The following is a 23,358-nucleotide window of genomic DNA, read 5'->3' as shown; positions in this document are numbered from 1 at the left end:
TCGAATGCTAATTCAATTCCACTGCTGTGCCCGAGCTGCCTGTAGCGGCAGCCAGGCTTACAGACTCACAGGACAGCCTGTTGGATCCAACGAGCAAACACAGCTCAGTTCCAACCACCGGCTCCTCACCTGAACCCACCAACATTCTCTCGCAACTGGAGACGTCTTTCTGAGGATCCAGTATAAAATAATAACATTCTGAATCAAATATTTTAGAATGCTGAATACAAAAACAGAAGTCGCTGGGAACACTCAGCAGGTCAGGCAGCACCTATGGAGAAAGGAAAGTGAGTTAATGTTTTGGGTTCTGACGAAGGTGACGATGCTGCCTGACCTGCTGAGTGTTTCCGGCTACTTCTGTCCTTGTTTTCAGATTTCCAGCCTCTGCAGTATTTTGAGTTTTGATTTTAGAATGCTATTCATTTCTGGTTCTCTCTACCTTTCTTATTCAGGCAGACGTAAAAGGTCTGCTCTGCCCTTGATAATGCAAAGAAATATAGCGTATGTTTCCTAGTTATCCTGACTTACATTCAACAAGAACAACTTGCATTTATATAGTGTCTTTCATATGGAGCAGCGTCGCAGAACACTTATATTCCCCTTCCTCATCACAATTTGACCCCAAATTCAAATGAACAACATAAATAGTTATTTGGGGAGGACAAGTTTGCAGGGCTATGGGGAGGGAGCGGGGGGAATGGGATTGATTTGGATAGCTCTATTCAAAGAGCCCGGCACAGACACGAAGGGCCGAATGGCCACCTCCTGTTCCATTTAATTCTATGATCTATGAATGCTGTTTATGGGGTGGCCTAGAGGCAGATTGCTTGCTGTGCTTGCCTACTGTACCTAAGAACCTTCACTTCCATTCCTAATCAATTGTATATGTTGACATATCAATGCATTGAGATATTTATATTGATTTGGAAAGTGCTTTATAAATACAAGTTATTACCACACTGAACCCCTGGCTTACCAACTCCAGTTGTCCAAAATTCATACTGAACTGGAGAGGGCCTGAGTTAAAAACATGTCCTTGGGCCTGATTCCTGCTAGCCCACACCCCCTCGTGCACCCCTGCCTCACCGTGCTGGCTGGCTGGGCTCCGGTGGCCAGAGGAGATTCGCTTTTACTCGGTTTTAAATCCTGCAAGCAGAAAATAGCTTATTCGCTGTCTCCTGTGGTATCGATGTTTAGCGGCATTTTTGGCACTGAATAAAGCCGGCAAATGCTGGTACTGGCATTAGTCCAGCCAGCTGGGGCTTTAGTGTGTGTAGATGAGGCAGAAGGTAGAATGAGGGGAATGCGCTGACAGCCAATTACTCCTCTCATCGATCACTGTCATGTTGCTCAGTTTGTTAAGAAGCTGCAACAAAGGGAAACGGATTTTCACCCTCACTGAGATAAACTGGTGCAAATAGGAGCTGCAGATGCCATTGCTGCCACGCACTCGCAGTCAGTCACTCACGCATACTGGAGTCTAATTTACGATATTTCTTAATGGGATTCCTTAATTCGAATCGTGTAAATGCGAGTTCATTACTATAACTGGAAGCACATCATGGCGATGCGTGGAAACACTTGTCTGCCTGTTTGCGGGTGGACATTAAAGATCCCCTGACACAAGGTGGAAAAGGGAGGTCTTGACCAACAATCCTCCAGATTATAAAGGAGATTGAGGCTGAGTGAAGTGTAAGGCCTCCCACAAATGTAAATTCGCCAAGAAGATATAGTCAATTTGCTTTCTAGTATATTCTGTGAGGCGCTCCAAAACGGTACACCGAGTGACGGGTGCTATATAAACTCAAGTTGTTGTTGTCTCGAAGACATTATAAGGCGCGGTGTCAAATGCAAGATTATTATTATTATTATTATTCAGTGACTTCAAGGGGATGTAGACAGATCAATGAATTGGGCAGACAGACAGCAGGTACAATCTGGATTCATAATAGTGTGAGGTGGATAGATTTTGAGAGAAAGAATAAAGTGGATGAAATATTCACTAAACGTTAAAAGATTAAAAGGAATGAAAAAGTAGGGGACCGGGAGGTTAGTAAAGATAGATCATTAAAAGTAGGAAGGCACATACACACAGCTGTGAAAGAAAGGAAGCTACTGAGATTCTAGGAATACAAGGAATACAAGGAAGAGGCAAGGTCACGTGTGGTGTTCCTCAGGGCTCTAACCTTGGCTCCCTCCTTTTCAATATCTTTATGCTCCTCCTTGGCGACATCATCCGCAGACATGAGGTCAACTTCCACATGTATGCGGATGACACCCATCTCTACCTCTCTGCCTCCACCCTCGATTCCAGGACCCCTGCTGTCCTCATGGACTACCTGTCGGTCATTAAGTCCTGGATGACAGCTGACTTCCTGCAGTTGAATGTCAACAAAACCGAGGCTCTCCTGCTTGGCTTCTGTCAGCGCATTCATACCTCGGGCACGGACAGCATCTTCCTCCATGGATGCAGTCTACATCTCACTGAGCCAATACGGAACCTCGGTGTCCTGTTCGACCCTTAACTGTCCTTCTTACCCCATGTCTGTCCCATGACCCGCTCCACCTTTCCCTCCTCTGCAACATTCGCTCGGCTCCACCGCTGTCTCACACCGCAGGCCGCCGAGACCCTCATACATACATTCATAACATCCAGACTCAACTACTCAAACTCCCTGCTTGTCAGCCGCCCCAACTCCTTCCTCCATAGGCTGCAGATCATCTGGAACTCTGCAGCCTGTGTCCTCTCCCGCATTAGACTCTGCGACTCTATCACCCTCACCCGACTCCACTGGCTTCCCATCACACAGAGGATACAGTTCAAGATTCTGGTCCTCACTTTTAAAGCCCTCCATGGTCTTGCTCCCCCCTACCTTTGCGACCTCCTAACCCCCTACCAATCTGTCCGCTTCCTCCGCTCAGCGGGCTCCAGCCTGCTTCACATCCCCTGCCTCGCCTGCCCCACTATTGGCGGGCTGGCCTTTAGCCACTCTTGCCCCACCCTCTGGAATTCCATCCCGCTGTGCCTCCGCCTCGCCCCTTCCCTTGCCTCCTTCAAGACCCATCCCAAAACCCTCCTCTTCGACCGTGCTTTTGACCACCCTCCTTCCCCGTCCTGCCCCCCACCCTCCCCGATCCCGACCCCAAGCTCGGGTCCAAAACACTGATTGTTCAGCGCCTTGGGATGTCCTCCCGATGTTAAAAGCGCTATACAAATGTAATTGTTGTTGTTGTGTTGAGATTATGCCGAAAGTATACAAATCATTGGTTAGACCACATTTGTGAGTTTTTTGTCCAGTTGTAAAATGCACCACTTTAGGAACGATGTCAAGGCCATGGAACTGGTGCAGGAGATTCACTTGGATGCTACAGGAATGAAGGCTTTAGTTGAGAGAAACTGGGGCTGTTCTCAGAGAAGGTTGAAAGGAGATTTGTTAGGTCACTGAAAGGTTATTTCCACTGGTCGACAAGTTGGTAACAAGAGAACATAGCTTGAAGATTGATCCAAAAAAAAACAAAGGGAGATCTGAGGAGATTTTTTTGTAATGCAGCGAGTTTTTAAGATATGGAATGCCTAAACACAGATGACAGTTGAAGCAGAATCAATAACAGGTTTGGACAAAAGAGAAATGTAAAAGGTTGGGAGGAAAAGGCAGGGAGTAGCACTAAATGGTTGGTTCTTTCAGAGATTTGGCCACAGGCATCATAGTCTGGGCTGTAAAATTCTATGGGACAAAGTTTCTTATGTTTTATAATGTGTTAATTAAGGGCAGGGAAATGCCACCGACTTTACTCCAGTGATTAAGTATTTATTTACCTGGGTTGTGGGTTGGTGTGAATGGCTTCTGTGTTTGCCTGCAAATAAACAGTCACTACACTTTACTGTAAATATTGTGAAGCTCTTTAGACATTCTCTCGGCATGAAAGATGCTATGTCAAATGCAAGGATTAGTATCATTATTGCAAAAAGTCACTGCGCTTGATGGTAATTGCCAAATGAAGAGCTTTGAGAGGTTGTGATGTGATAAGTAATGGGCTATAAAAATTTGGCTTCTTTCCAAATAGCTTTCAAGTTGTGTGAAGTCACAAAAAGTGAAACGAGAAAATGTACATATTATAACATGCTCGCTCAGGCAAAATAACCTTTGAATTTCTCAGATGGAATTACCTTGGAGATTGACGTGTTCTCATCCCAAAGCTTTTTGGGAATCAATAAACTATTAGAATTGCATTTGTTATTTGACTAACGCAGGCCGGGCCGAGAGACGTGTGAAGCAAACACAGTTCAGCTCAGAGTTTTAATTTTCGATTCATTAACTTGCTGCCTTCAAGGTCAACAATTGTGGCTGAGGAAGGAGCCTTCGATGCGGACAGGGGACGGGTGGATGGGTGGGTGGGGTGGTAGAGTACCTCTCAGTGGGCCTCGCACCAATAGGGTGATTCTTAATTAGTCCTGAGATTCCTCTCAATCAGCTCATTGACAACAGTAGTGACCTTCATGCTCCTCACAGGTTTGTAGAGTGCACAGGAGGTGACGCTTCTTGTTCAGGGATTAGTAAACCCAAATCATTCCCGAGAACACGTTACATCTTCCTAGTTTTTTGCAGTCAGTCTCTGGAGACATGACCCACGCTTACCTGGCTGTGGCAGCGAGTGAAAGGAATGACCAGCAATCCTGGTTATAACTGTGCCACAGTCAAAGTAAGCTAATGACCTCCTTGAATGCTCATTCCTACAGGGAGGCACCAATGATCCCCTTGGACTTGAAAAGCAAGTAATTGAGTTTGTATTAACCCTTCCACCCTGACGTTACCCACCTGCACTCTTCCCATCTCACTGAGAAGACAGGCACTCTCTGGCTCTGTAAGTCTCCATTTCACACCAATATTCACCAACTGTGTTTCGCCCACAAAATATAGTCCCTCCATTTTACAGTGTATTCTGTGAGGCGCTTTGAGACGTCTCCACGATGATTGTATCAAATACAAGGATTATTATTATTGTTCCCCTCAGAAGATTTAACTCTTTAATGTGAAATCCTCCCAGATCTTGGGTGTGTCCTGGTAACTTGAAGCCCTGCACTGATCCCGACACTGACCTCCACTGGCGCTGGTTGCACCATTTAAAACAACGACAACAACCCCAAATTACATTTTTATAGCGCCTTTCACGTCGGGAGGACTTCCGAAGGCGCGCTGAACAAACACTGCACCCCCCCACCCACCCCCCCGGCCACCACCTCCAACCCACACTCAACTTCTATGTCTCCCTGGGTATGGTACCAAGACAATCATTGTCACTGCAGGCAGCTCAGCACATGTCGATGGGGGAAGAATAGAGCAAAGAGTTGCCTGGTCCTGGACCCTGAATCCAAACTGGGCGGATGAGCGTTGATAAGGAAACCTGTGATAGATGTGCAGATAAATTAGGCACTGTTAGGAGGCAGCATCAGAGCGTGAGGCTATTAATTGGGGAATGAAGGTGAGAAGCAACACAAGCCCTCTCACACCCTGTAGCCTGGCCATTGGGTCACGTCAAGAAGCTTCAACAATTCCCATCCACACCATCCCCCGCCCGCCTCGGTCTTGTGGTATCCAAGTTCATTAATGTGTATTACATACCCACTGATATAGCTTCCCCTCCCCACACGTAACTCAGTTAAACAGCTCCAATCAATATTTTTTCCTCTCTGCTTTTTTCAACAGAGTCTCTCCTAGGTGCTGACGCTGCCATCTATCCATATCAGGTTTGATCTCTTGCTGAGCCGCCAGCAGCCGCTCACTGAGGTCGACAGGAAAGACAGGAGTGGATTGCTCCAAGAACCCGCACCAACCCACGGCAACACTCAGCACGGAGTGCTGAGGCAGCTCTGCATTGTCGGAAGTGCCGGTCTTCGGGTGACAAGTACTACTACTAATAATCCTTGCATTTGATACAGAGCCTTATCGCATTGTTGAGAACATCTCAAAGCGCTTCAAAGAATATACCGAAGAGTGGATTGACTGTGTATCTGTGGACACAATGTGGAAGCCAATTGAGCACAGCAGTGTCCCACAAACACTCGTGGACTGAGTGACCAAATGTTTTGTTTTTGAGCCATTATTATCCATGGAAAGCAATCCATCCGCCTATCGACTAACAACTGAGTTCCCACTTACAGCTAAGTAAACAGAGGCGTATTGAGTAAGGAAACGTGCCTAAGGTTTCCCCTGCCCCCTTGCCTGTTCTGGGAGTTCAGGTCACCAATTGACAAGAGCAGGGTTTTTGCCTGGTGTCCTGGCCAATATTCCTTCCTCATCCAAACACACTCAAAAAATACCTTAATTGGTCATTTATTACAGTGCTGGGGATGGGATGTTGCTGATTCAGATTAACTTCTGAGTTTGCTTACATAACCTAATCATATTTTTTTTGCTGACACTGCAGCCCAATTTCATTTCCGCATCACAGACCCGATATGGAGATGCGGCTTGTGGGTATGTGGTGTACTCAGTAATACTCTTATTTTGTAAAAGCCTCAGGATTTAGCGATCCAAGTACAAAATTCGTTAAAATCTAATTTGCAGTTACAGAAAGCGATCAAAAAAGAAATGCTGGGCTTTAGAAGAAGGGCTCTGGAACAAAACAAGGAATTGGTGCTGCAGGAGTGCACATCACTAGTCAGACATTATTTGGAGTATTTGAACTTAGTTTGGGGCAAAATCCTAGGAAGGATGTACCGGCCCGAGAGGCTGTCCTGTGACATTCCAACTAGATTATAGGAACATAGGAACAGGAGAAGGCCATTCGGCCCCTCGAGCCTGTTCCGCCATTCTGTTACATCATGTCTGATCTGTACTTCAACTCCAATTACCTGCCTATGCCCCATATCCCTTGATCTAACAAAAATGTATCCACCTCAAACTTGAAAATTTTAATGGATCCAGCTTCCAGAGCTTTTTGGGGTGAGAGAGTTCCAGATTTTCACTACCCTTTGTGTGAAAACATGATTAACAAAAAAGATTAATATCTGGGTTGATGCGGTTTAGCTATGATGACAGGCTGGGTAAAATCTGGGTTACATTTCCAGAGGTTAAGGGATTATCTGATTGAAGAGTTTAAAATAATGAGTGGAATGGAAATGAATGGACAACTCTTCCCTCTTGTAGAAGGATCCAAGGCCACTTAATATTGGAGCTGGGATGGTTAGAAGTGAGATCAGAGAACTGTGGGAATGCATAATGCATTGCCCCAGCAAACTTCAGAGGCAGATTAAACTGGGACGTTTAAAAGAGAGATACTAGAGATGCATAAGCAAAAAAAAATTAAACAAAATGGAGAAAAGGCATGGGAAATGAGAACTGCCATGATCTAACACACAGTGCGACAGGCTTGAAGGGCTGAATAGCCTCCTCTCATTCTTAATTCACAATTTACTTGAGGTTATTACACACAGGAACTGAAGAACAGGTGGTCAGGGAGTAAGGGAGAGGGCGGTGCAGTAATTGGTTTGTTCAGCCTCGTACCTATAAAATAAATGTAAGTGGTGACACTGGGGAACATGCTCCTTTACTGCTTCTCCGCCTGAGAGGCTGAGATTTCAAACCATTCCGTCTCCGATATGTGCCGTTGCCTTGACTTTCTGGTCGTGTATCTGTGGTCAATATCGATTGACATCCGTGTGGAACCACGAACGCACATTGAACAGACGCAATTAAAGTAAACACGACCATAATGGGACAAAAAAACAAGTCTCACAGAAAAGACAACCCCTCATGCAGCAAGCAGTGTCTGGCTAGGACTGCCCCATAATTGACGTCCTGGGTACAGAGCATAATAATAATAATAATCCTTGCATTTGATACAGTGCCTTATCATGTCTTCGAGACATCTCAAAGCGCTTCACAATATATACTATAAAGTGAACTGACTGTATGTCAATCAATTGAAAAGGAACACACTGCACGGTAGGGAAACATTACACTGTTCTGTAAAGTCACATTTACTTCCACTGTACAGAATCCCAATGGACCAAATCTTTTTCCATTCACTCCCACTGTATAGGATGTCCATGGACCCAATTTCTTCCCATTCACACCCATTGTACAGAAGCCTGTTGCACTAACGCTTCCCACTCACTCTATACACCTGAAATTTGAATAAGAAAACAGGCAAAGATGCAAACTTTCAGATCTTTTATCACAGAAGCAGTGCGTGCAGACCTTACTCAAGGATAATGCAAAACAATACTGCAGATGCTAGAATCTGAACCAAAAACAGAGAGAGCTGGGAAAGCTCAGCAGGTCAGGCAGCATCTATGGAGAAAGGAAAGTGAGTAAATGTTTCAAGTCCATGACCCTTCGCCAGTTCAAGGATGATGCTCTTGCCCAACTTGTAATGTGGTCGAAACTCAGCTGCAGGCACATAGTCCAGTAAGAAAAAAGCCAACTGTTAATATTGGCACACATGAACTGTGCAGAGTCCCAAGAGCCAAAATTCTACCTAGTCTTAGCCTGTAACGCCACAATGGGAACCAGCTTTGATCAGCTTAGACAATCCTCCACTTCATTTTCAATGATAACCCAAGTACAGCCCAAGGTCTTAACTGGATGTCCCTTCCTCTTCTCTCACTGCTCACAGAAATCTCTTTCACTGCCCTCATAAATAAATAATAATCCTTACAACTGATGTACTGCTTTTCACTACATCAAATGTAAGGTCACGTGGCAGAGTTTCACAGGATTTTGCTGGAAAGTGTAATGACTGTATATTTTGTAGAGGAATGCAACAGATAATTTGACTACAGCAATGCCTTACAAACAACCATGAAGGGAATGACCAATTTTTATCTGGGGATTGTCAGCCAGGAGAAACTCCCTTTTCTTTTCAAATAGCACCATGGAATCTTTAACGACAGGCAGATGTGACCTCAGTTTAACATCTCATCCAAAGAACGATAGCTAAGCTAATAGTAAGTATCAGATTTACTTGATTTACCATCAAAAAAAGTAAAATAATAGAGACCTCTCAATAATTCCGCTGGTATGTAAAGACCAGAATCAGAGACCTGAAGATCATTGTGGTCTTATCCTTTAAGACTATTTTGCCTTAAAATGTAAGATTGTGCAACATTCTAAATTTGGTCTTCATTTGGAAGCTGGTTCCTTTTAAGAACTGTAGGAAAACAACTTTTAAAAGATGATTGAAATTAATTTGATATTTTTTGAAATTAAGTTCACGATGCCTCAATTCTGTGGCATGGTAAATTTAAAGAGAAGATGGTTTGACAGGCTGAATGTCAGTGAATTTGGGGTCTCCGGTGTTTGTGCGCTTGCTCTTCTGTGAATCTGCAGTCAGCGAGACAGAAAATTTGAACAGATATTGACTCAGTTAATAGTTATCTGCTCCTGTCACTTCTCTTCCAAATTGAGATGGTCCTACAAACCTGACCTCTTTCAAATCTGAGAAAGTAAATAAATCAAAGCAGAACCGCTGAAAGTCAATATTTATCCCAGTTTAAGTGGATTTTAGAAAGAACAATATTATCATGTGGAACAAAAGATCCCAGTGACTCAGAAAGCTGGTGACCAGGTTTGTGGGTTCATATCCCACCGGTTCCTCTCATATAATATCACAATGTTGTATTTTTATACCTCCTTTTCATATCCAAATATTTAAAAGTACCTCACAAATAATTAATTACTCCTTGGTCATTCAATCCATGACGGTTTGTGGGACACTACTGCTCATAATAATGTCAGGGGATATTTAAAGTGTACCTGAACAGGGAGACAGGACTTGAAGGATGAGTAAGCAGAGTCTTGGGGGAATAAACAAGGCCAGGAGGTAAGGAAGTTGATGGGGTTTAAGCAATGACTAGGGAGGAGGAGGAAGGACCATTTAGGAGTATTTAGAAATATTTATTCAGCTCCTACCAGCCTGGTCTTTGGGAGTCGGAGAGGGACAAAACAGCCATCTCTCATTTAAGAGGCTCTCTTTTTCCCAAACTTCCTTTTACCGTCTTACTTCGAGAGCTGGAATTCCATTGGCAAAATAGTTCTGTGTAACTGTTCTGCCAATACACAATTGAAATTCCCCGGGTGGCCAATACTGTCTATAACACATACACAGAATGCGGTCTGGAATCTCAGTTCTGTGCTCTTTAATAAAACAAGAACATGAAGTGTATTTACAACAACAACAACTTGCATTTATATAGCGCCCCTCACTCAGGCCAGCGTGCCAGAGCACTTAATTGTGGGCTAGGCAAGCTTTGTGCATGTGCCTCCTCCCCCCTCCTCCCCGAGAACGAGTGGAAAATATAAATCCTGTTTCCTGCTCCTAATCGCTACAGTACTGGTTGTGCCATCAAATAGCTGCATGAAAAGGGTATTAGAGACAGCAGAGCCTTAGAGAGATTGGAAAAGTCTGACACAGACTTTGAGAGTCTTACACTGAGTAACAAGAGCATTACACAGACTGAACGATTACTACAGACACTCACAGAAAGAGACGGCCTCACAGACACTCGAGGAAAGACAGTAATAATCCTTAATATTCTGCATTAATAGTGCCTACAATGACACAGTGTCTCAAAGCACATCACAGGTAATTGCTTGCTTGTCTAGTGACTGTATTTATAGGGAAACATGACATTCAATTTGCACATAGAAAGTTCTCACAAACGCTGAGTTAAACTCCTTTCCTTTTCTCAATTGTGCTTTGGGATCTTTAACGCCACTTGAACAGGTAGACTGTCCCTCGATTTACTGTCTCAGCTAAAGGACGGCACCTCCAAGTGAAGGCTGAATTTAAGAACGTTCAGAAACTCTACAAAATCCATCTCAAGGTTAAGATCATGAGAAATTTCGGATCTCAGTTCTTCAAAGAGCCAGAGTAGATGGTCCTGTAATAATGTCTCTCTCACACTGGGATATCGGATTGTCCTGCTCACTGTGAGCTTCCTGCCAGGCGAGGTTGCACTCTGTGAGGAATGGACATCTTCACACATTGCGTGATTCAGTGCTACAGGACCCAATCAGAAAGTGCTTGTATCTCACACCAACACCACAAGACTCCGATCAATGCAATACTTGCCCAGCAGTGATCAATAATCATTCCACTCCTCAAACCAAAAAGCGAGGTTTTATTACTTACTTCAGTATTTCAGGAAAGCTGACTTTGAAGAAAGAAAGAACTTACATTTCTATTGCATCTTATTACTTGAAGGGCTTAAATCGCTCTGGGGCGCTACCACGCATGAAGGGCGCTACATAAATGAAAGTTGTTGTTATATTACATCAAAATCTCTTAAAAGTGTTTCACAGTTAACTGCTCTCAAGGGAAGTAATTGTCTTTGTAGACAAATGCGACAGCCATTTGAAATAGAAATCTCCCGTGCACAGCCATGTGGGGAATGATCAGTTCATCTGCAGGGCTGCTAGCAAGGACACCAGGAGGAAAGACCTCTGTTTGCCAATACTGTAGTGTCACGGAATCTTTAACATTCCTGTGAAGAGGTAGATAGGATCATGGTTTAATGTCTCATCAAAGGGATGGCAACTCTTACAATTCGGCGTTCCCCCCCAGGACTGCGCTGGAGTGCCAGGCTAGACTGCGTGCTGAGACCCGACCATCTTCTAACCCAGGCGCAAGAGTGCTACCAATTAATTGAGTCAGGCTGACACCCAGCATGAGTAATTGATTTTATAAGACCCACAAGCACACAAAACAATCGGATTCACTTCAGAAAAACTGGGTTCACCATAGAAATCTACAGCACAGTGACCATTCAATGCTTGTACCCTTGTCCCAATTCCATGCTCTTTCCCTGTACACCCTAATAACAACAACAGCAGCAACAAAATTACATTTGTACAGCGCCTTTCATGTTGGAAGGAGGTCCCCTTTGGTGTGTTTGTCTAATGTTCTAGTAAATGCCTCGGCAATTCTTCTCCAATAGCCACCCCCGGCAATTCGTTCCACATTCTTCCTAATAAGAGAATTTATTAGGCACGACTTCATGCAGAGGGTAGTGATTGTGGAACCCGCTTCCTGAAGCAGTCATTGAATCAGATAGTGTGAATGCATTCAATAGGAAGCTAGACCTTCACATGAGGGAGAGCAGGTTAGACTTGTGTGGAGTATAAATACTGGCACAGACTGGTCGAGCCAAATGGCCTGTTTCCATGCTGTACATTCTTTGTAAACCTTCCTGACCTGCCCTTTCACGCTTTTAGTTATAATTTTACGTTCATGCCCACTTATCCTCTAATCACTTGCCATGGGACATAATTCCTCAACATTCAGCCTCTCAAACCATTCACTATCTTAAACATCTGTGACTTATCAGCCCTCAATCTTCTCTGCTCCGCTTAACAGGCGTATAAAATGTTAAATGGATTGAAAAAGTAATCGCAGATCAATAATTTAGGATGCAACAAGACAGCAGAACAAGAGGCCATAGGTTTAGCGTTGTAAAGACAATTTCAGGACAGGTACCAGGAGTATTTTTTTTACTCAGTGGGTAATCAACAACTGGAACAGGTTGTCAGCAAGTATGGTTGAGGACAGGACACTGGATATTTTATAAAGTAGCTTGATGCTGTGATGGGCGGATGGTAAGTTGGGTGTTCTGGAAGGATGAGTTCGGATGGACCGAAGAACCTTCTTCACCCAACCCAATCTTGTGATCTTGCCAACACAAGTTAAGATTATGGACACTGTGGACAGAATGTACTTACAGAGCAGGGACACGTGAAGAAGATTACACACTAGCTAATGTATTATAATGGTCATTATTTACCTCCCGCCTCTTTTACATTATGTCTATTTATCGTTTAAAAGATTGGTTTTCCAATGTGGCCTCAGGGGACATAGGAAAATAGGAACAGGAGTGGGCAATTTGCCCCTTGAGCCTGTTCCGACATTCTATTAGATCATGGCTGATCTGTACCTCAACTCCAATTACCTGGCCTTACTCCACGTTCCTTGATACCCTATATATATATATATATATACATACATATATAGTTAGAAACTCTCTCTGTCCCCCTTTGCGCACCCCCCCGCCATTTCCCCACCCCCAGCCCATACCCCACCCGAGTCCTTTCCATTTAAAGACCCTGGATCAATGGCTCTGGGAGGCTCTTCAAAGGCAGCTTCTGTCACACAGACATGATGTTGGTCTCCTCCTTCGTGGCTGCTGTTTCCTCGTGAGGCGCCCAGCTGCCAGGATTCCAGTTTTCACACCTCAAAATCAGGCTCCATAGCAGCTCGGAGCAAATTTTCATCTCTAACGGTTGCCATAACAACCACTGCCGTTGCTTGCTTGGCAGTGGGTGCTCTGATTATATTGTGCTCCTCTATGCACACCAGCTAATCTGCTGCTGTGACTGGCATTGCTCAGGCTGAGCAAAATATCTTCAATACAGGCGTTATTTCGGGATTTAACCCTTTTCTTTCTTTCTTTCCTTCCTTCCTTCCTTCCTTCCTTCCTTCCTTTTCTTTCTTTCTGGACTAATTTGCAATATTTCTTAACAGATTTCTTAATAAGAAATGCGCAATGTTTATTAAACTTCTGCATCATTGAACGTGCCCAGGAGTGGATTGGATTAATTAAAAAACTCCAAATCTAATTAAGAAATCTGTTAAGAAATCTGGAAAATTAGACCTGTTAATAGCAGAGACACTTGCTTCACTGAGATTATTACAAACCAAACAGAAATGTCTGAACATTGAGCAGGGATAGATCAAAACCTGGGATGAAGGTATTTAGCTACTTGAGAAACTGAATAGACTTGGGTTATTTTCCTTAGAATTGAAGAGATGATTTCATTGAAATGTTTAAAATAATTACAGGAACTGATGGGTTAAATAGTGAAATATTCTTCCCTCTGGTAGAGGGATCCAAAACTTTGAGACATAATGTTAAAATTGATCCTAGGCAGTTATAAATGAGATCAGAAAACCTATCTTCACTCAGAGAGTGGTGAGAATATGGAATGAGTTAGGCTGCAGAGGCAGAATCAATTGGGAAATGTAAAAGGGAGATAGACAGATAGATATTTGGGAAGTAAAGGTATTAAGAAATATGAGGAAAAAGCTGGGGAAATGGAATTAAAAGATCTAGCGTGATCTAATAAAATGGTGTAACTGGCTCTATGGCTGAGTGACCTCCTCCTGTTCCTATGAATGCACTTTCAGCTTTCCATACCGTGGCACACATTCACTGTGTTAGTACTTGACAAGGAACAGACTAACCCAGTGAGTCTTTTAATGCTAAAACAGTTAGTCATCCCACACATCTTTTACACCAACACTGGTACCTAAACCCCAAAGAAGAAACAACGGCTGTGAATGAGTGAGGAGCACCAGATTGGTTAAGAAGGTGATGCCAAGCTTGGATTAGAAGCCTGTGGAGTGTAAGAGGAAGAGGAGACTGAGGAAGGAGAGGACTGAGTGCCACATTACTGAGGTCTGGTGAAAGAAGGAGTTTGAGAAGACCAGATTGATTTCAATATTGTGAAAGAGGAAGGAAAGAGAAAACATCCTACCAATGTTGTTATTGTACAACTCTGATTATTTCTACCCATATTCTCATCCTATCATTCTGTTGCTCTGTCATTTCAGCACTTCTGTCTCACATTCTCAATCCGTGTTAAGCCTTGATTTTATTTGGAGCCGGTTGGAATTTCTGCCTCACTATGAAAGGGCAATGAAAGCTGACATAAAGGCAGATGAAATGAGGCAGGAAGACATACATATATACATATGGTGTAGAGATTTGACATATCAATAGATATGAGATCACATTGATAGGGATCAGATCAAATATTCAGACAGGCAGATACAAATCTGATGAGACAAGTAGCAGCCAACAATCAGCAAGGACAAGGCAAAGTACAGCGAGAGATCAGGTTGACAGATGCAGATCAAATTATAGAGGCAAAGGAGAGGAGCTTGGAGAGAGGCATGAGTTGTGAACTGCATCTTGGATGAAATGAGACAGTTTCTGGAATCAAGTTGTAGTGCTGTTTGTTCCATTTACATGTGACACAGAACACAAAGAGCCTGAGTCTGCTAATGAGAAGCACGACTGCAGAACAGTACTCAACAACTTCACAGTCCAGCTGGTGAGTCTTGGCTTCCTCTAGTCCACCACTCCAGAGATATCCAGAATGGGTGAGGTATCTGAGACCGCTCAATGCCCAAAGAACTGTCTTCAGGAGAGAAGCAATTCTGAGAGTGAGAAGGTGGCTAAGGCTTCAGGTACTAGTGCGTCCACGCTCATCTAAATCCCTTTTCCCGCACCTTGGGACGTTCTTCCAATGTGATGGACGTTATACAAATGTAATTTGTTGTTGTTGTTTGCCTTACTTAAGCAAGTTTACTTACTTAAACTTACTTAAGCAAATTTACTTACTCCACATGCCTAATAATAATAATAAACAATAATAAATTGGTCATTTTCAATCCCCCGACTGTTTGTGGGACACTGCTGTACGCAATTGACTGCCGCATTTTGCCCACAAATATACGGTCAATTCACTTTACAGCATATTCTGTGAAGCGCTTTGAGACGTCTGGAAGATGTGAATCAAATGCAAGGAATATTATTATTATTATTACACCCCCTGATTTCAAATCCCTCTTAAAAATGCCTTGCTTTGTTTGTGTCTTTGATTAATGTCCTTAAACTCCTCCCTTTCTCTCCCTGCTCGGTGATCCGCATTGTCATGGCGAAGTCCTTTAAGATGGCTATCCTAAGCAAAAGGCGTTACATTTCCTCACACAGAGGGACTATTATCATTACTACCTTTTCTGCAACAATACATCATGAGTCGGGCAAAACAAACCTGTCTCGTGGCGATCTAAACCCAGCTCACGTTCGCTATTAGTGGGCGAACAATCCGATACTTGGTGAATTCTGCTTCACAATGATAAGAAGAGCTGACATCGAAGGCGAAGCCATCCCGTGCTTCCTCGGAGTGAGACGGGCAATTTGCTGGTAATCAGTGCCAGAATGTGGACAGTTTTGTGCTGTTGAGCCAGGCCATGTAGGAACTGCTAGAAACTCATTGCTATTGAGCCCTGCAGACAGAGAATACCATTTCACTCTCACCTGACTGGTGTGCAATCCCCTCGCACACAGAGGCTGAATTGAGGAAGAGGCATGTGCTCCCTTTCTGGAGCGATAAAATCATGTGCAAAAACCTCAGGCCGAATTGGGCCACACTGTCGGGATGATCGGAGTAGAATTGCGGAGGTTTTGTCCCTGCGCTGGGAATGTTCTGTTATTACTTCCTCCAGTGATGGATGGAAGCTATATTGTGCAGACACTCAGGCTCCAGGTACACATCACCGATGCTTAATCGCCGATGGTCAAGTGGTGAATATTCAGGAGCTTCAAATGCTGGATCGTTAACCCATTGTCTCCCATACCTGGAATATCCCATCCTTCACACCCTCATAGCAGGGACCTTCAGTCCCCCTGAAATAAAGGCAATCACGCACCCCGTCCTTCCTCTCCAAGCAGAGCTGACTGCCGCTGGAGGAACTTTCACAGTCAGTCTCCGCCATCTCACCCAAATGGCCACTCCTGGTTTGTTAGCCGAGACAGTTAGTGTCTGACGGAGGGGTGGGTTTGGGGCGGAAGGAATAGAGGGGCTTCAACGAATATTCAGGTCACCTGTGGGTATTCTGTCTGTAATGAGGCCAGTTGCGACAGAGCCACAAAGGCCCCGCTGAGACCAGCTAACCCGGCATTAACTGTACAGCTCTACAATGGGGCAACACCTGAGCCACTCCATTCTATTCAATTGTTTCAGGGGTTGCAACATCCTGTTCTCCTTGAGGGTCCAGTGGTGACGTGCGTCGAGAGACACCGTGGCGAGGACTGCTCGGTCGAGACTTTGATGCACATTCCTCAAAGGGAGCAAGCTGTTTGATCGCACGTCACGGCTGGGAAGCCACAGAAAGCAGAAGCACTTTCACACTGGCTAGAATTGGCCTGTGATCTCAGGTTCAAAGGCACAAAAGCTGCCGAGACCTAATTAGGATCTCCAAACCCTTCTCCCCCGCCCGCCCCCCACAACCTTCACCTCCTCTGCCACCTCTCTCTGATGTTGTTGGTCTATCCCAGGAATCTGCCCATTTCTACTGAGCAGTTTTTCCAAGTCCCCTCGGCTCAGAAACAAAGAGCTCCGATTGGATAAATTAAGCTCACAGTCCAGGCTTACGCTCTGGCACAATAATAAAAGCAATCCTTAAATTTGATACAGCACCTATAACTTTGAAAAGTGCTTCACAGGTATTGCTGTAAAACGCAGTGACTGTCCTTTTGCAAGCAAATGCCGCAACCAATTTCTGCACGTCCCACGAACAGCCAAATGATCAGCCAATTTATCTGGGGGATTGTTGGCCAGGGCACTAGGAGAAACTCCCTTCTTGTTTTAAATAGTGCCATGGGATCTTTAACATCCACCTGATGTTAAAGGTAGATGTAACTTTTATTTTAACGTCTCATCTGAAGGGCAGCACCTACGGCATTGGAGGAATCCCCTAACACTGCCCTGCAGTGTCAGTCTGGACTATGAGACTCAATTCCCGATGTGAAGCTTGAACCCACAACCTTGTGACTTCCAGGCGAGAACCGTAAGCCTTCACTATTGGGAACAGTGAGGGAGTCCTACAATGTTGGAGGTGCCATCTTTTGGATGAGTTTTTAATCTGAATTCCCGCCTGCCTGTTCAGATGAACGTTAAGGAACTTGCAACGTTATTACGAAAGAGAAGAATATCCTGGCCAAGCAACCTGGAGTTTAATTGGTCATTCACTTCATGGCTGATGGTGGTGGGATCATGCTGTGTGCAAAATGGCAGTCATGCTTGTCTATAAAATGCACTTGAGAGTAATGACTGTGAGGGGCTTCGAGACGTTTTGTGACATGATGTTATAAAAACACAAGTTCTTTATTTTTACCTTCTCTCTATGCAAAAGTCACTCGCACACAATTCCCCTTTAGATGATTTAGAAAATTGTGACAAAAATGGTCACTTTTACTGTACCTTCCCCACATCCTACATTGACAGCTGGTGTTATTTGGATTTACTATATTAATCTAGTAAAAGTGACTCTGGCAGTCCTCCGAGCTTAGTGTATCCATCCTCAGAATGGTAGCCCAATACTGAACTTAATATCAGGTATCTATTGAATAAAGGACTGAAAATTTGAAAGAAAATGAATTCTCCATGTTTCAAGCGATTCTTTGCCGACTGAGTATTCTGAGAGCAAACCAGGCACCGAGAGCAGGAGAAATAGAACACAAGAGCAGAAGAGGAAAGAAAAAACAGTAGGGAATGAAACAATCAGGAAAGAACAGCGAGAGACGAGTAAATGGCAAAAGTGACCATAAGAGTGAATAGTATAATACAAAGAGTAATTCCTGTGGAACGCAGTTTGAGTCCTGTTATAACTCCATTAGTGACCAGGAGACAAAGTAGTGGGTAATAACTAGACCGTGGTTGATAGGATTAGAGATCATGTAATAGACAGAATGAACTGGACCTTTAGGTTATGGACCTGAAATCTCCACTGAGTATGATCTGGATTCAGTGGAGGCCAATTAGGTGACGATGCTTCACCAGGAGTCTGTTGATGTCTTGTTTCCTCACTTGTGGTCTTGCGGGAAGCGTGCTGTTCTCAGTCGTGCAATCAAGTCTCAGGAAATTAATTCGTCGCGTTTGTGAATGCGTAAAACACTTGGTGAGACACACCATCTATTACTGGGTGTTTTCCTCCCCTCTTCCTTCTTCTCCTCTGGCGCCGAATTATACTGGGGGATGGTTTCATATGCATGAGCCACCCTCTGGTACGTCATCCAAAAGCGGCCACTCTTCCTGCCCAGACAGTGAGCGCTAGGCTGTACGGACCTGGGGCATTGATGCCAAGCACCTTTCCTGCTCTAACCCAACATTCCTCACAGGCAAGAACTCCTGTGGCTGTTGGTAAAACTATCCCTGCCAATGCAGATCACTGGAGCACAGTGTAGTCATTCTGTGCAGTCCAATCCCACAGTCAGTGCTCTCCCTCAGTGACCCTGTAACCCTGTGCCCCAACAAGGAGATCACACCTGGTCGCATTTCCGTGTGGGTATGTGATAATGTCATTGTGGCGTGCTTGGACCTGGCAGGGGGGAAATCGGTATTCCTGGTATCTCTGCCATCCTGACCACACCAGCGGAACTGGGAGAAGTGTTGGAATATGACACAGCTATGTACCGGGGAAAATGTCGGGAGCAAAGTGGCCTGAATATTGAGGTATATTTCCCAGCCTCTGCTTCCATTATCCGGAGGAAAATAAATTTACAAAATGGCTTCCTGATTGAGCAAAGTCTGGCCCCACCTTGAGATTGCAAGGTGTCCGGACAGGTGTGTGAAGTCAGGTGCGTGAGGTCAGGTGCATGATGTCTGGAGGTTGTGGAAATGAGTGTAGATTTCTCCCTCAATCCCTCCAACTTGCCCCATCCTTCCCCATCTTCAGGTTGCGCCTGAAGACCTTCCTCTTCGGCTGTGCCGACAGTCACCTCCCCTCCCCCCTTGGCTCGGTGTTGGTGCTCAAACCCAAACACCGGTAACTGGCAGAAAGCAAAGGCTAATGGTTCCGCCTTCAGAAATGAAATATTAATGTCTGAATCTGCAGGAACTCATTTAGATGCAAATGAGGCTAATAAACAATTAGACTTTCCTCAACTAATGTAAACACAACCTCCTATCTCTGCGGTGCTCAATCACTGAAAACAACTTTCATCAGAAAACCAGATCCCAGTTCAGCAAACATCACAGTAACATAATTAAATATATGACTTCCACCTCGGTCTGCAAACCAGCTGTGAGCTCCCCATACAAGACTTCACCAATGTACAGCGCCCGGTGTTACTCAAGTCACTGAGGGACACAGCCTGGGTATCACTCAACAACAACAACTTGCATTTATATAGCGCCCCTCACACCGTATAGCGTCCTCGATCGCTTGACAGTGGCGGAGCCTGACCCCGAGCCGGGGGGAGGTGACTATAGGCACGGTCGAAGAGGAAAGTCTTTAGGTGCGATCTGAAGATGGGGAAGGATGGGGGCAAGGCGGAGGGATTGAGGGAGAGAGCGTACCAGAGTTTCCACTCCGTTACCCGGTGTGCGCGGGGGCTGGGAGTTGCTGTAACAATTTGAGGCTCCACCTCCCAACTTCAGCTCTCAAGGTTGACGGAAAACTCAAACCACGCTTTTGGCTCGGGATCAGAAATTTGTGCGTGTGCTGAAGTTCATCGTTGGGATTTTGAGCTCACAGTCTAAGCTGACACTTCAAGGCAGCGCTGGGGGGAGCACTGCATTGTCCTTTGGCAAACTCGATGTCTCATGATGTTCAAGCCGATATCCTGACTTTATGTTCCTCAGCTGGGCATTAAAGATCCTGCGTCACTATTGGGAAAGAGAAGGCAGTTTCTCTCATCTCAGGGGGAACAATCCTCCCCTTTCACTTCAAGGCTGTGGGACCCGGTTCTGCACAAAATGGACATGCATTTGCCTGTGAAAACAGTCACTACGTTTGACAGTACTTCAGAAAGGTCCATCTCTCTCATTCGCTCGCTCCCTCCCTCACTCTCTCTCTCTCTATCATTCACAGTGTCAATGAGTCTCAGTCGCTTCGGTAAACTCAGCTGTCAGTTCCGTGACATGTCACTGTGGGCAGGTCGACCACCAGATGATTGAGACAGTGCTCACTCGGGACTCCCTCACTCTCTGTGCTTATTACGCGCAGATTGAAATTCGCAGTCGCCGCTACACAATTTCAGATTCAATCTTTGCCTGAAGATGTTACGAGCACAGCAGCAGACATTTCCTGATTAAAGAATGTAAAGCAGCTGCAGTGTTTGCTGACTTCACCGCACCAGCTTATTAACCGCCCGCTCGCTCGCTCGCTCGCTCCCTCCCTCCCTCGCTTCCTCCCTCCCTCCCTCCCTCCGACAATGCAGCTCAATGGCTTCCCCAAGCTCCACGCTGTGCTATTTTCTTTTGAAAATGCCTGGCACACACACAGCGGCCCCCACCCCCCCCACACCCACCCCCAGTGCAAACATAATAATAATCCTTCCGTTCGATATAGCGCCTTATCATGTCTTCGAGACGTCTCTGGAGACGTTGGCTCTGGAACTCCATCCCCCAGTGCCTTCGCCTTGCTTCCTCCCTTTCCTCCTTCAAGGCCGGTCTCAAGACCTTTCTCTTTGACCGTGCCTTCAGCTCCCCTCTCGACTCTCTACCCCCTCCTCACTCCCTCCCTTCCCTCACCCTGACCATTTCCCCCTTGCTCGGGTCCTGACCCAACTGTACAGCGCCTTGGGACGTCCTCCCGACGTGAAAGGCACTCAATAAATGGAATCTTGTTGTTGTTGTTGTTGTCTCAAAGCGCTTCACAGAACATACTGTAAAGTGAGTTGACTATATATTTTGTGGGCGAAACGTGGCAGCCGATTACGCACAGTGGCGTCCCACAAACAGTCGTGGGTTGAGTGACCAAATTATTATTCGATTTATTTATGTCCAGGACTGACGCAACAAACCATAATAATAATAATAAAACCATGAACCAAAACAATAAATTACATTTCTATAGTGCCTTTCACGTCGGGAGGACGTCCCAAGGCACTGGAGCACTTTGGCAACATTTGGAAGTTCCAATTAGTTGTTTCACGAATATCGTCCACTAGTCACCTGTGAGATATGGTTGAGATCATTGTGTCTGACAACCTCTCTCCCACTCCGCCACACCTTTCCATTTCTGACTACCCATTCGCACCACAGCGTTCAATTCATGAAAATAAACACTGCAACCAGGAAATAATCCATCAAGTCAACCGCCAATACATTCTGGACATGTCCATGGCAATCAATCCCCCACACCTTGTGTCACCAACCCCTTCACCTTTGATTCCCTCTCTTATAAACCCCTCTCACCCTAGTTCCCGCCCCTCCAAACTCTCTCTCTCTCCTAACATTGAAGAAACATTTCACAATAATTAGCCGACAAACTACATTGAGCTTGCTTGAAGCAGGGCTCGTATCAATACTAGTCAGTTGGGACTCTTTCACAAACACGTATACAGAGATATACACACATGTACGCATGCATACGTATACATAAATACATCCACATACACACATATACCTGCACAAATATCCACGTGTAAATATGAATAGGTAGGTGTATATAGGTATAGGTATAGACACATACCTAATCAGCCACATCAACCCATCTATAAAAGCATGCTTTATAGCTCGTGTTGCACACTCCATTTCCTTACTTGCTAAGTGCGTGAAATGACTGGAAGTAATGGGACTGCAGTGTGACAGAGGCATATATACACATACATGCACACACACACACACACACGCGTGCTTCTGTGCCAGAGTTAAAGGCTTGAAATTCATAAATAATTTGATCCTGACATGGCAGATTAATTGAACAGGAATCGGTTCAAGAGATCCTATCAGTTTTTAATTAAGGTATAACAATAAATCAATTATTAATTTATTACCTGTATAATTAATCAAATTGTAACTAATTGAATGCTGCTCCATTCTCTCCCAGTTTTGAGGAGATAATTCTTTAAACAGAATTGCAGAAAAAACAGTTTTGAATTAAGGCTGAATGTAAGACATCGCCAAACTTCTGTTCAATTTCAGACTTGTGGCTTAGACAACGGGAGATGTGTGGGTTCTGTCCTGCTCTGTGTGTACCACTGTTTCTGTTTGTTTCTATGCCATTGGGCATTATGCCATTTCGCCCACAAATATACAGTCAATTCACTTTACAGCATATTCTGTGAAGTGCTTTGAGATGTCTAGAAGACTTGAAAAGCACTATATCAAATGCAAGGATTATTATTATTATTATTATTATTATTATTATTATGCCTTGCTAGATCAAATGCAAGGATTAATATTATATTTATTATATTATGTAATATTGTCTCTGCGACTCTCTGTGTCTCTGTGTCTCTATCTATGGCTCTGCATGTCACTTTGAGTGTCTCTATGTTTATCGGTGACTCCATGACTATATATCCGTGGGTATCTCTGTGTCTCTATCTACGTCTCTGCCATAGTATCTGTGACTATCTATGCCATTGTTTCTGTATCTGTTGACTGTATCTGTGTGTGTGTCTCAGTCAGTATGCGTCTCCGTGAGCGTGTACATCACTGCAAACTGTGCCTCTGTGTCTGTGCCTTTGAGCCCTTTTCTCTGCCCACATACCTGCTCTTGCAGCTCTCAGTTCCATTCGGAGCCAGATATCAGTTATTGTAGTTTGGAGCCCTCAATGATCAT

General features: G+C 44.5%; 1 protein-coding gene across 1 annotated transcript in view; it reads right to left on the bottom strand.

Annotated features, from left to right (window-relative positions):
- The window catches only part of lingo1a (leucine rich repeat and Ig domain containing 1a), a 111,577-nt gene that overhangs the window by 2,778 nt on the left and 85,441 nt on the right, over window positions 1–23,358 (bottom strand). The gene's annotated exons all lie outside the window — the stretch shown is intronic.

The sequence above is a fragment of the Callorhinchus milii genome, unplaced genomic scaffold (genome assembly GCF_018977255.1).
Source record: "Callorhinchus milii isolate IMCB2004 unplaced genomic scaffold, IMCB_Cmil_1.0 Scaffold22, whole genome shotgun sequence".
NCBI lineage: Eukaryota > Metazoa > Chordata > Chondrichthyes > Chimaeriformes > Callorhinchidae > Callorhinchus > Callorhinchus milii.
Note: the sequence above shows the minus strand (reverse complement) of the source record. Positions and strands in the feature narration are given on the sequence as shown.